General features: G+C 51.6%; 2 protein-coding genes across 2 annotated transcripts in view; one reads left to right on the top strand and one right to left on the bottom strand.

Moving 5' to 3' along the window:
* The window catches only part of LOC116625694 (long-chain-fatty-acid--CoA ligase ACSBG2-like), a 57634-nt gene extending 56967 nt beyond the window's left edge, over positions 1–667 (bottom strand). The window contains exon 1 of the mRNA XM_032394470.1: positions 487–667. The gene's annotated coding sequence lies outside the window, so the exon portion shown is untranslated. The remainder of the gene's footprint in view (positions 1–486) is intronic.
* Positions 1–14044, top strand: part of RFX2 (regulatory factor X2) — an 87816-nt gene that overhangs the window by 485 nt on the left and 73287 nt on the right. The gene's annotated exons all lie outside the window — the stretch shown is intronic.

Here is a 14044-nt window from a genome sequence, read left to right as displayed (position 1 = left end):
CCCTCAAACTTTTATCTTCAAACTCCCTGAACTGGGGCTCCTGGGAACCTCTTTTACTTCCCCCCTAAATCCTTAGGTTGGGGGCGCCCAGAGACCCCTCTCTCACTTTCTCTCAACTTCTTGAAACCATCTCAAACCCTTGCCTTAAACTCCCAGAATTGGGGGCTCCTGCGAACCCCTCTTCTCTTTTACTCCCCAAATCTCTGAAATTGGGGTTCCCGGGGGCTCTAACCTCAGACTTCTGAATCAGGAGGGCCTGGAAGATTCGTTTTCACCTTTGCCCCAATTTCCTGGATTTGGGGTGTCTTGGGGACCGTCTTCTCGTTCTGACCCCCCCAGAATTGTGAGTTTGAGGGCTCCCCTTGGAACCCTTTTCTCACTGTTTACCCGAAAGTCGATGCGCTTGTCTTGGGAAAAACCCCCCCCCCCCCACTTTTTCGCCACAAACTCACCGAGAATCGGACTTCCCAGGGACCCGTTTCTCACCTCTTTACCAAAAATCCTCGTGGTTAAGGCTCTTCGGACACTCCTCCCCTCTCTCCCTTTGAACCCCACATTCCTGAGTTTGGGGGATCCTGGGTCCGCCAGTGTTTCCTCTCCGCTCAGGAAGCCCCTTCGCACAGCCGCAGCTCCCCCATTTGGACTGATCTCCAAGCCAGAAGAGTTTCACCAGAAGTTGTGTTTTTGTTTTTTTTTAATGTTATTTATTTTGTTTAAAGAGCCTAACTTGTGGCCCAAAACTGCTCGGTGACATTTTCTCCTGAGATTGTGTGAGTGCGTGTATGAGAATGTAAACCCCACCCCTGAACCCCAGCCCCCTCCGAAGCGCACTCCGGCACACACACACACACATACACACACACACAGACCCCCCCCCCCCCCATACTCTGTTTCTTTCCTGTCCTGAGAAGCCAGGGGCTCCCTCCCGCTCGGTCCCCGTTGGCTGTTCTCACTGCTGCACTAGGAAAGTTAGGTTTCCCGATCCTAGTGGCTATTTCAAGGGCCCCTGGGGCCAAGTGCCCCTGCCATTCCAGCGGAGGCGGGGGTGGTTCACCGTCCTAATTTTAACCTCCTGGTTGCCCTGCAGGAATGAGGGAGGGAGTCCAGGTCTGCGTTCCCCATAGACCTCCTGCCTGCTTCTGGGTGTTTTCATTCTGCGGCCCCCCAGCACACACGCCTGTACTCAGCTGTTTCTTGCGGTGTGCAATTGACCAGCAGTGCAGACTTTCCTGAGTTTTTTCCCCTCCCAGTCAGCTTTATCTCTGCAAATCCAAAATATCAAACCTTATACAAGACTCTCGGTTTCAACTAAGACTCCCCCAACTAAATAATTATGCTAATAATAAGGACCCAAACAGCAACAACAAAACCTTAATTTTTTTCCTGCACATATTGTCAACATGTTTTTATCCTTTGGCTTCATGCTCTGAAACATGATTTGTGTGCTTCTATAAAGACCCTTACCCTGCGTCCTGGGAGTATCAGACCTGGCGACCTGTTCTTTCTCCCACTCAACTTTAAAAATGTGAACCCACTCCAGAATAACCTTAGAGATGGCTTCTCACCTGCCCTTGCCAGAGAAGTGAGAGTATATGGTGAGCACCTTCCCCTCCTTCTCCCCTCCCCGCCCCCCAACCCCCCAGAATCCATTTTCCTTAGTCACTGATCACTGCTAACTGCGTCAGCCAAAGGGCCTGGTAAAGTATCAGAGGGGACTTGGTCATTTTTAAAAAAGATTTCCTATACATGATGGACAAGCTGACAGCTTCTGTGATCCTGTGATATTTGGCTGATTTAGGCTGGGAATGAGTTCAGAAACAGTTTGCTTCTGCAGTAAAAGCAAAACTGAATTATTTAGCCTTTAGGTACATTCCTCTTTTGTGCTAGATAAACTGCCCAGACACTCCAAAGGGGCATCTGGGAGCAGGGGGACAGAGTTATTAATTACACCAAGGCAACAGAATGAGTTCTTTGAAATTCTGTTGATATTTGCATTCTGGGTGAAGGACATACCTTTTTTTTTTTTTTAAGATTTTATTTATTTATTTGAGAGAGAGCATGGAGCAAGGGAGGGACAGAGGGAGAGGGAGAAGCAAACTCCCCGCTGAGTGGGGAGCCCGCCATGGGGCTAGATCCCAGGACCCTGAGATCATGACCTGAGCCGAAGGCAGCCACTTCACCTACTGAGCCACCCAGGTGCCCCAGGACATACATTACCTTAATATTCGTCTTTTAGCCATGTTTATCACCGAAGCATGGCTGGGATGGAGCCATTCACCAGAAATGCAGATGCTGGGAAATTGTTTATCTGGATCTCATTCCTTTGAGCTAATTTGTAGTTCCAGATTTGAGTTACAGTTAATTTTTATTCGTCAATATTTAATTAATTGAACTTTAGTTATTATTACAGAGTCAAAATCTTGAATGTACCGGTGGGATTTTTATAGGCACTTGTGGTTGTTTTGCTCGTAAAATTCCAAGGCCAGTAGGAACCATATCTTACCATAATCTATTTGACTCTTTTTAATTAATTGCAAGGTGACCACTTATTTAAATAATGTGCCCCCCTCCCCCGACACCTACTTACTTGTAAAATGTGAACTATTTAAAAAGCAAGGAAAGTTCCCAGAGAAATCATCTTGCTAGTGGGACCCTCGCCAAACTTGGGGGCAGGAAGGTGTAAATCCTGACCCTGTGGCTGAAACCAGGGATTTCAGATGCACCCAGCAAAGACATCCATATTTCCGCACCAGGCTGCATGAGTATTCCCACCAAATGGGTAGATAAGGACCAGAAACAACCTCAAGCCAGTTCAGGTCAGATTTTGTCTGTGCCACATTTACAAAAAAATTTCCAGTTTTCAGAGCTTTTTTGGATATCAGCGTTATTATAAGGGATCGTGGACTTCCGTATTTAAAAAGGCCTTTTGACACTCTTTCTGTTATTTAAAGGATGAGTAGCTCTGTCACAGACCGAGTTCTCTAGACACGTGCCTGGCACAGAGGGTGTACTTAATTTGCTGAATGGGTGAATGAGTGGAATATGCATTGGGAATTAGAGAGGAAACTGAAAACCACCTACGTGCTTCTTGGAGACCGCAAGAGCAGCAGAGGAATTCTTACGGGGTGGGGGGTGGGAGGGAGAAGAGAAGGAAGACCCAGACTCTTCCTTGAAGAGAGGAAGACCCAGAATCAAGGGTGTGTGGGATAAGGAGTAGATGACGGAGGATGGGGAGAAGAGACAGGGAGAGAGCCTGACAGGTCTGGGGGGATCACTGGGGCCTGGGAAGTGTGGGCCTGCCCAAGAGGATGAGGAAGGTCTCTCTAGCAGAGAAGTCTGTATGGCTACTCGCTGGACGCATCCAGGTGGACTCTGACAGGCAACCTAAACACAAAGTGGCCCCACAGTCTGCTCCTCCAGGCCCTGCACCCCCTTTGTGAGTATCAGCTGGCTTCTCCTGGTTGATCAGGCCAGAACTTTCTTGCAAGCCATGGGCAGAAGCTCCAACTCCACCGCATCAGTGGAGACGTAGGCTCTGACCATGCCTCATCCACCACCTCCACGGCCAGCCCCCGCTCCAGGCCACCAGCCCCTCTTGCCCGAATGATCCCAGCCTGTTTGTTAACCTGGCGGGGGTGGGGGTGGGGGGCATAATACCTTCTGTCGTGTCTCCCTCAGCTCAGAACCCCCCACGGCTCCCATCTTGCCTGGAACAAAGGCCAAAACCTCTTCCCACCCTGGGCCTCTCCACCCCAATACTCTTTGGCCTCATCTCTGCCGATGATCTTGTTCCTCACTCCACGTCAAGCCTGCAGGCCTTTTGGGAGTTCCTCAAGGTTTCTGCCTAGAAATCTCTTCACCCAAGTAATGGGGGGCTGGTCCCGCCCTGTCTTCAGGCCTTTTCTCAGATGTCACCTTCCCAGGCTTCCCACTCAAAAGTGACACACACTTAGCCTCCTTCCCTGCTCTTTCCTCTGCATTTATCACTCACATGCGCACATAATGACATAATGCGCATTTACTTTATTACCACCATCCGGCCCCTCATTAGAAGGTCAGCTCCTTAAGGGGAGGAAGCACTGTGTGTTTTATTAACTTCTCTTTCCTCTGGGCTGAGCACAATTCTGACGCTGAGGAGGCTCTCAATCAGTATTTGTTAAATGAATAAATAAACCGTTTCCTGCCCACCTATGGGGGAGGCCCATCTAGAAATGGAGAGTCGCTCCTTACCTGCCATATGTTGCCGCCCATGTGTCTTGGGACAGCTTGGGTTGGACAGAGAAGGGCTCGCGTGCCATGTCTCTGCTGCTTAGCTCGGGGGGCTCCAGGTAAGGTGCGGCGTCCGTGAACTAGGTAATCATACTGGCATGGCTGCTGTATTAAGAAATACTATTTATCATCGTGTGGCACCGGCCCTGGCCCAGAGTCGGTGCTCCACAAAGACTGGCTGTTTACTCTTCTATCACCATTGTTACTATTCGGGAGCAAATGAGCAGTAGCGGCCTGGGATCGTGTTCTTATTTGGGTTTTCCAACCCATGCAAGCATCGAGGAGGCATTCGGGAACTGTGTTTTGCCTGATGGAGCCGATGAGCCTCCACTGTCTGTCTGAGGCGGGGGAAATGCCCTTCCGTGAGTGTAGAAATTCCCTGGGACAAAGATATCATTCCTCAAGGGTAAGCGCTCGGCAAAAACACCAAGTGGCTGGAAGTCCCCCGTGCTGGTTGTGGCCAGGGCCCGTCTGCACCCAGTCCCCACACATCACCTCCTCAGGTGGGCTCTGGCAAGTGGCCAGCTCTGCCGGCAGGACTGACACACGAGAACACTTGGAAACTGGTTTCCCTTCTCTGTTATCACTGGCTCGTGGGTGCCTTCCTGGTCGGAGTCTGGAAATCGGCCACTCAGAGGTGAGACCCAGCCCACTCTTCGTGCCAGGACTCGAGTCAGGCCCTCAGGAGCCTATAGGCTGGCCCGGCTCCTGGCTGAGCTTCCCTTCGCTCTCCCCGAAACGCATTCCTGCCTTATGATACACAGGTTTCATGCGTTTGAAAACCCTGCTGTACGCCCTGGCAGCTCCTTTTTCTTATTTTCAGTTTTCTTGAATCCGATGACTTTCTGAGAAGTGGAGTTGACTTCCCAAACCTGTAGGTGGTACATACAGCAAGGGGGTATCAGATGCTGTGAATCAGACCACACCTGCCATAGTCCGCGTTGAAAAAAAAATGAAAAAAAAAATCATACAGCCATTAAAAATATGTTGTACTTCATGGAAGGCCTAGTACAGTGGTTATTTTCACTTACTGTGTAATGCAGCCCAGACATGCTACAGGCAGTAAGCCTATAAGACTAAGGTCTCTATAGTTACTCTGAGCATGTGCGTGTGTGTAAGAACTAGGCCATTGGGCCCAGGATTGCCCTGCAGGAGGTGACATTTGTGCTGAGACTGAAATGAGAAGGAGGAGCAGCCCTGTGGAGGTCAGAGGGAAGAACCTTCCAGGCATGGGGTGGGGGTCAGGTGCAAAGGCCCTGTGGCTGGAGAACACAGCTGGGCCTGGTCAAGGCAGACAAAGGCAGCCATGAGGTTGATGCCTGGTGAGCAAAAGGAGGGAGCCAGAGGTCCCCAAAGGCCATGAGGGAAGAGTCTGGATGCTATTCTGATTATTTAGATGGTCTAAGTACAAATCAGATCGGTGGTGGCCAGCTGTTTACTGGACCTCTGACATCTGTTCATTCATTCATTCATTCATTCCTTCTTTGGAGTCAAGCATGAACCTCTGAGGCTACAAAGACCAAGAGCAACTAGGAGAGGGGGACAGTCTCAAAAGTGGTTGTGCTAGACTGGGGCAGGCAGTTGGGTGGGGACAGTGGTGGCGTGGCTGTGTTTTCAGGAACCTGCAAACAGCTCCTCCCAGCCGGGGAACAGGGTACAGGGAGATTAGGTGAGAGAGAAGAGCAGGTGTCAGCAGACTATGGCCCTCAGGTCAGTTCTAGCCTGTGCTGCGGCCTGTGTCTGTGGGTAAAGCTTTATTGGAACTCAGCCATGCTCGTTCATTTACATACCACCTCTGGCTGCTTCTGCAAGACAACCGCAGAGTCGAGTATTTGTGACCGAAGCAAAAGGTGACCAGCAAAACCTAAAATATTTACTGTCTGGGCCTTTATAGGAAAAGTGTGCTGAGCTCTGGCTAAGCCGAGTAGGGCTTGTCTCTGGTGCTGGGCTGAGACAGTGGGGAAGTGGCTCTGTGATCGGGCATGATTTTGGAGGGTGTGGCAGAAGGCTTGGAGTCGAGTCTGGAGTCACAGTCCAGGTGAAGGGCGACAGGGGCCTGCCCGACAGCACGGGCCATGCGGGGACTTGTGGACTCGCTGGGCCAAGGGGCGGGGAGGGCGATTCCCAGGTGCCTGACGTTGCGGAGCCGGCGGAATGTGTCACTGCGGTGAGTCAGGGACCACGGGAGAAGCTGGTGTCGGGCAGGGGAAGTAATGAGTTCAGCTGTGGGCTTGGCTGCCTTGAGGTGTCTGTGGGACATCCGGGTGGGGACTGCTTTCCAGTGGGCAGCTGGATTGCAGGGTCGGGAGCCGCCCGGCGCCCCTCCAGGCTAAGGGTTAGCCTCTAGGAGCCGTCAGCACAGAGATGGTCATTTCGTGGATGGAGCAGATGGAGGAGCCCATCCAGGGAGACAGTGCAGCGTGAGAACAGAAGCAGGAGCCAACGAAGAGTCAGCTGAGGAAAGTGGTTTTTTTAAATTGTGGCAACATACTGTGACGGGCAATTTGCCATTTCACCCAGTTAGGTGTGCAATTCGGCGGTATTGAGTGCATTCCGATGGCGTGCGGCCATCCCCACTCGTTCCAAAACTTCTTTGTCACCCCAAATAGAAGCTCTGGTCCCAGTAGCAGAAACCCCCAGCTCCCTCTCCCACCCTCCCAGGCCCCTAGTAATCTTTGATCTACTTTCTGTCCCTCTGAATTTACCTCTTCTAGATGTTTCGCCGAATCATATAGAACTTGTGTCCTTTTGTGTCTGGCTTTTCTCGCTGCGCACAACGCCCGCCAGGTTTATCCACATTGCAGTGTGTGCTAGAGTGGTGTTCCTCTTTATGGATGAGTGATATTCCAGGGTGTGGATGGGCCACACCGTGTCCACCCACTTATCCGTCAGCGGACACTGTGACATTTGGCTACTGTGACAAATGCCGGACAGAGGAGATTTTGAAGGGATTCTGAGGCGGAACGGGGAGCAAGGCAAGGACCGCGCGCCCCAGGGAGAGCAAGGCTCATGGAGACCAGGAGGATTAGACAAGGACAGCCCATGGAAAGAAAGGAAAAGGGCCAGTCCCCAGCAACAGACAGAAGGCCCGGCTCACGAGCGCCTGTCTCCCGCACACACTGTTGAAATCGTACTAGTGATAGAGAGTCCACTCCTAAAATTGTGGTCACACCTAATTATGCTTACATTTTTACAGTGCAAACTGTTTATCTTTTAGAAACGGGGCCATGTTTCCAGGATACGTTTCTGTCCAAATGGTGGTCCGTGGGGTAAGGCAGCAGCCCCCAGCATTACCAGCCCCCAGATGGGTGCTCCTGCTCTACCCCAGCCGGTGAGAACTCAAGGAGAGGGCCAGGCTGTGCTGCGCCCCCATCCTCAGAACACACACAGATGTAGCCTGCTTTGAGGAAAAAATAGATTTGGAACCCCAGACTCATGGAAAATAGCGTCAAGTATGTGCTTCTGATTTTTAAAAGAATTTTTCATTTTCTAGATGAATTCACTTTCGTGGGGACTTCTGTATGTGAGTTGATCTCTGGGGGTCTCAGTTCATTCAGCAAATATGTGCGGGCCCCCAAATAGCAAGCATCTGAGGAGCTCGTGCTCGGTTGAGTACTTAAGTGTGTTAACGTAGCCTCCCAGGCGAAGTTAGGACGGTTGAAGATGCTACAGAAATTTGAAATGGTCAGCGGCCATTGGGAGCTGAGCTGTGGTTGAAGCATGAAGGGGAGACCTTTCAGGAGCTTCTCCGTTGTGTGAATCATGGCCTGGTTGTACTGGTAGCTCTTAAAATGCCCCACAGGAGTACATAGGAAGTATTTCTGGAAGCCCCGGGTGACTTGGTTCTTGCTGGTCTTTTTTTTTTTTTTTTTTTTAAGATTTTATTTATTTATTTGACAGAGACACAGCGAGAGAGGGAACACAAGCAGGGGGAGTGGGAGAGGGAGAAGCAGGCTTCCCGCGGAGCAGGGAGCCCGATGTGGGGCTCGATCCCAGGACCCTGGGACCATGACCTGAGCCGAAGGCAGACGCTTAACAACTGAGCCACCCAGGCACCCCGGTTCTTGCGGGTCTTACTTCACACCTGGGCTTGCATCTGTCAGCCTGACGGTGCCCTTCGGGGACACTGGGGGGTGGGGAGGGGGGAAAGCAAAGGTTCCTTAATTGGCGGTGATTTAACGTAACAGACTGCAGGATGGGGCATTAGAAGCGCGGCAGGGCAGCGACATGGCGCCCCCCACCTCCCCCAGTGGGGGCAGGCGCCCACCTTCCTCCCACCTGGGTGGTCTGCACAAGCCTGGCGTCTGTCCTCCTTCTAGCTGCAGGGGTGACCGGAGTCCTCGTCCCTCCCCTTGCCGCGGGCAGCACCCCCCTCCCCCCCCAGCTCTGGAAGCAGTATTGCTCCAGCGCCAAGGAGCAAGGCGCGCGCTCCGCTGTCACTCCTGTCCGTGCACACAGCCGGGCTCCCTGGCCTCCGATTCTCCCAGCCTGGTCTCTCCTCCCACCTGCCTTCCCGGCCGCGTGGGAAGGTCGCATGGGCACGTTCTGCTCCCAAAGGCCAAACCCCCTGGCCTTTGCTGTAACCACGTGGTGCTCAGGTCTGCATTCAAGGCCGTTTCCGGCCTCAGCTCCTTTTTGTCGCCTCGTCTTTCAGTCCTCAGAATGGACTCGCCACGGCTTAACACGGGCCTCACGCTTCTGTCTGCTCTCTCTCTGAACTGTCATTTCTACTCATGAAAATCTTTTCTCTCAGGACCCTTCTCCGGGGCTCTCTTACCAGGGAAGCCCAAGACCTGGCGTAGTGAGCCGAGGGGGCAAATGTTAGGACTAGGGCTGGGTTTCTCCAATCTCACCACTGTTGCCTTTGCGCATTGCAGGATGCTGAGCCTCCACTGGCCTCCGGCTGCCGGTGGCGCCCACCCTTCCCCCCAGGTCATGACAACAGCTGTGTCTCCAGGCATGTCCTCGAATGTCCCCTCCGGGGGCAGAGTTATCCCCTAGTTCAGGACCATGGGATTCATCGGCCAGAAGGGGCATGACTGCTGAATTGCCACAGCCCAAGTCTCCTTGGACACGTAGTAGTGATTTATGGAATGTTCTCGGCCGTAAGCTCCTGGAGGACAGGGGCAGTGGTGCCTGCCACACTTCCCATGGGGCTTCACGTTCAGTGCGTGAGTGACTCAGACGCCAGAGACCAGAGCGTTCTTCTGAGAGTGAGGCCTACATCAAGTAATGGCAGCCTTCGGTGTTAACCAAAAGCAAACATCATGAAACCCTTGCCTGAGATCCAATAGCCTTAAAAATGCCATGTTTTTGATTCAGTTGAGATTAACATTCCAGTCCTTTCAACACGTAGCTTTCCTTTACCAAATCCCCAAAGAAATCTTTTTTTTTTTTTTTTAATTTGACAGAGAGAGAGACAGCGAGAGAGGGAACACAAGCAGGGGGAGTGGGAGAGGGAGAAGCAGGCTTCCCGCTGAGCAGGGAGCCCGATGTGGGGCTTGATCCCAGGACCCTGGGGTCATGACCTGAGCTGAAGGCAGACGCTTAACGACTGAGCCACCCAGGCGCCCGTCCCCACAGAAATCTTAATCGAAGGCCCCTACCATTCATTGACTCCCCTCTTTGCTCAGCTAAAATTGCAAGTCATGTTCTTTTCCAGAAAGTGCAGGGGTCTTAGGAGGACATGGAGCCCTAGAACCCAACCACAGCTGGGTCCGCTTGCCAGAAGCCATGTACACAGTGGAGAATATTAAATGTCTCATTCTGCGTCTAAGCCGATCACAGCATCTTGATTCATACTTGTTTTGCTTTGGAACTTTTCAAAGATTTCACTTGGTTAAAAAGTTGATGTGAAACAAATCTGGTCATTATGCCCATCAGAATTGTTTCATCCACAAAAGGTGGCACTCACAATTTGTGCAGGTTTGAAAGCCTGCCCTGCTCTGCTAGAGGAAGTACTGACTGAGGATCAGTAGGGTCGCATAAAGTTGACTCACTTTGTAGGTAAATATGTCTGACCCTGGCTCGCTTCTTGAAAGATCCATTTCACCAGCGCTGTTCCCCAGCTCAGGAGCTGTTCCCATCAGGAGGTGCTGGTTCAAGGTCATGGCCCCCGGTGGCCGTGGCCGCAGTGGTGGACATGTGTGGGGTGAGTGTGACCGAAGGCACTCCCTTTCCTGTGGCCCCCTTTCCCTTTTCTCTTTGAAAGTGTGAACATGAGCCAAGTACCCACCACACTGCCCAGGCTGGGGAGAGCCCCCGCTTCTAAATTTCTGCCGCGGAGGTCCAGATTCTAGTTAGATCGTCACCTTTCTTGCTGGGAAGAGAAGTAACTGTTAACGCTGGTCAAAATAGAAACCAGTTACCAGACTGGGATGCACTTCATGGAGAGCAAGGTCCCCTTGTTGTTTGCCGGTAGAGACCCCCAGATAACTGTACGTTCACTTGTCCTGTTCCAAAGCTCTTAGCTAAAATGACACATGCCATCCTTTAGCGTGCCTTTCACCCTCTCAGAGCCGTGTGAGACCTTCCAGTGCTGTAGGGGTTCTTGTCCGAGGGCGTTGGAGACCTTTGGATGCGGGAACGTATTTTCAAGCGGCCATGGTTCGTGTGCCTCCGTGGATCCTGAGAGTTTCGAGCGGAGAGACTGTCTTCTGCAGCGGGGGTGGGGGGCCGGGCAGCCTAGCACTTCTGACAAATGCCTGTGCTTCAGCCCCAGGAAGGAGGGCTTTTCGAGAAAGGCAGAGGGTGGTGGTTGGGGCAGGGAAGAGAGAGCAGCCCTCCAGAGCGAGCAGCCAGACTTCAGAAGTCGTAACCGTTAGATCCCAAGGTTATGTTTTAAAAAATAAAGGGTTGGCACGGCCTCACGCCCTGAGCACCTACCATATGCTTGGCGTTTTACACACATTCCTTCTAACCCTGGCACGGCCCCAGCAGGGTCAGTCAGATCAGCAGGCCCGGACAAGGGGAGAAATGCCTCCTGTGCTCCCCGGTCCCTTGGGCGGGTAGCAGAGGAATCCTTCCTCCTGCTAAACCCAGCTCCACTTGCTTTTCGGCCGCAGTGTGAGCTCAGTTGAGCTCAGTCAAGACTCCTCTTCTTTGTAGCTTTAGAGAGGCCTGGGCCCAGGGCCGGCGAGGACAGCAAGGCTGCGAGTGAAGGAGAAATGATTATCCTGGTACCGTCACCTCAGGGGTCAGCTCTGAAGGCTGGGGTCCCCCTGCCTTCTCCCCCTCTCCCGCACCCCACTAACCACTGCCCGCGTGTCTCCTTTAGCTCGCGTCCTTCCCATTCCTGCTCATGCTGTTCTAGTTCAGATCCTCTAGTGGAGCTTCCGACTGCTGCCCTCGTCTGGGCTGTGGCGCAGACCCACTGTTCTGCCTTCTTCCCAACCTTTCATGCTCCCACTGCCCTCAGCAGTGGCCTTAAGCTGCTGCTGCTGGTGGTGGTGGTGATGGGGGGGTGACGCATGACGTCTTTGTGCGACACCGTGGAACATCAGTGCATTAAATTAAATGACATACACTTGCAATGTTTTTATTAAATAAAACATGATTAAATTATAAAATAGGATAGTGGTGCACAGGAGCTACCAACGACATACGTCCTTTAAAACTTCTGTTGTCAAGTCTGGCACAACAGGCTGACCCAGTGTCTCCCAGTAATGTGCTAGTTGTAGAGAGTTTGTTGTGTTGTTTACTGCGGGTCACTAGCAGATAAGAGGAAACCTGTAGCAAGGGCTTAAGAAATATTTGGAAGGCAAACTGTCTTTAATTGGAGAAATATATCCATTACGTAGTTTTCTGCAAATCAGCAAAAGTGCCATTACTTTATTTGAGCAGAGGAAGCCCACAGAATCTTTTAGGATTCCAAGAAAAGTGGGGCGGAGGAGGGGTTCGGCAAACATTCTCTATAAAGGACCGGATAGTAAATATTTTAGGCTTTGTGGGCCAACCGGGTCTCTATTTACAGCTACTCACTCTGCTGACGACAACATGTAAATGAATGGGTGTGGTCACGTGCCAATAAAACTTTATTTACGGGCACTGAAATGTGAATTTCATACAATTTCCACGTCACAAAATATTTGGACTCTGATTTTTTTTTTTTTCATAGCCATTTACGCATATAAAGACCATTCTTAGCTTGTGGACCATGCAAAAGCAGGCTCTGGACTGGGCGGGACTTGGCTGGGGCGTGGGCCGTGGTTTGCTGACCTCTGCCCTGTGGGATGGAGTCCAGGAGCTCCACCATTCTCAGCCTTTCTCTGGGTGGCCCAGCCTGTTTCCCCAAGAGCCCCCAGCCTGTGCCCGCTGCTCCATCCTGCTCAGTGTCTTTGCCCTTCTCCCGCCCCTGCGGGGGCACACCCACCCTGCTGTGCCCAGCTCCTGTTCTTGAACTAGTCCCTTCTCCCTCCTCCGTTTGCCCCACCCCACCGCTGCCAGGGTAGGTCCGGCCCCTCCCGCTGTAGCCACAGTGAAAAGGTAAGAACAGGTGAAGTTAACTGGAGTAACGTATTTTATTTAATCCAGTATATCCAACAAAATATTGTTATTTTAACATGGGATCTATGGGAACACATTTTTATCAAGACGTTTCGCAGTCTTGCGCGCCAAGTCTTTGAAATCCAGTGTCTGTGTTGCGCTCACAGCACATCTCAGTTTGGACGAGCTACATGTCAGGTGCACAGTGGCCACAGATGGCCCGAGGTGTCGAAACGAAGACCGGCACAACGCTCGGGTCATCACTGTTTTTTTAAAAGGTGACCGCTGTTTGAGCTACAAACCAGCACTCGGATCCTTCCGAGCTGCCTCAGTCTTAGGTCACTCCCAAGGCATGAGGAGCACAGGTCCACCTGACTCCAGAGTTTTCCATTTTGTGAAGTGGTTGTGGTTGGGCTTTGCACGCGGGTGTCCCCTCCAGGCCACTGAGCGGTTTGACCCCAGAATTCTGCGGTGACCCTTTCAGGACTTTGGGATCCTTCTGGCAGTCCCCAATAAGTCTGTTTCCTTCCTCTTTTATGTCAGGGAAATCTTTTCATTGTAAAGCCTCCAAAGAGTACCCAAAAATATAAAGGAAAAAAAGAGTCCCCGGCTTCCTTCTCCTCTCTTCCTCTGCCCCTCCCACCACTAACACAGTTCGGTGTGGATTCTTTCAGATATTTTGTATGCATATAAAACGTACACGCTGACGCTTTATTATTTTTTAATTGAGATGTAATTCATATGCCATAAAACTCCCTCTTTTATAGTGTATAGTTTAGTGGTTTTTAGTATATTCACAAGGTTAGACAATCAGTACCACTCTCTAGTTCCAAAACATTCCATCGCCCCAAAACGAAACGCTTTCCCCATCAGCAGTCCTCCCCCATTCCCTCCCCAGCCCCCCCCCCACCCACGAGCCCCCTTTCCATCCATGGATGAGCCTATTCTGGACGTTTCGCACACGTGGAATCACATACCATGTGGCCTTCTGTGTCTGGTTCCCGCCCTGAGCGTCGTGGGCTCAGGGTCCCTCCACGGGGCTGCGAGTGTCGGCACCTCGCTCCTTTTATGGCTGATATTTTTTCTTTTTATAAAAAAAAGGATCACATTATGCCCACTTTTCTGCACCTTCTCTCTCATCTAATACTTAGTCTATATCTTTCCTTATCACTCTCTATGTGTCGGCTTCATTCCTTCTGTAACTGCGTGAGATCCCACTGTACCGCTCTGCCCCGAGGTGCTTATTTAGTGCCTTATGGAGGGGCATCGGCTTTATCCTTTTTCACTTTAC

The sequence above is a fragment of the Phoca vitulina genome, unplaced genomic scaffold (assembly GCF_004348235.1).
Source record: "Phoca vitulina isolate PV1807 unplaced genomic scaffold, GSC_HSeal_1.0 scaffold81, whole genome shotgun sequence".
Lineage (NCBI taxonomy): Eukaryota > Metazoa > Chordata > Mammalia > Carnivora > Phocidae > Phoca > Phoca vitulina.
This window is presented reverse-complemented; position numbering and strand designations above follow the sequence as displayed.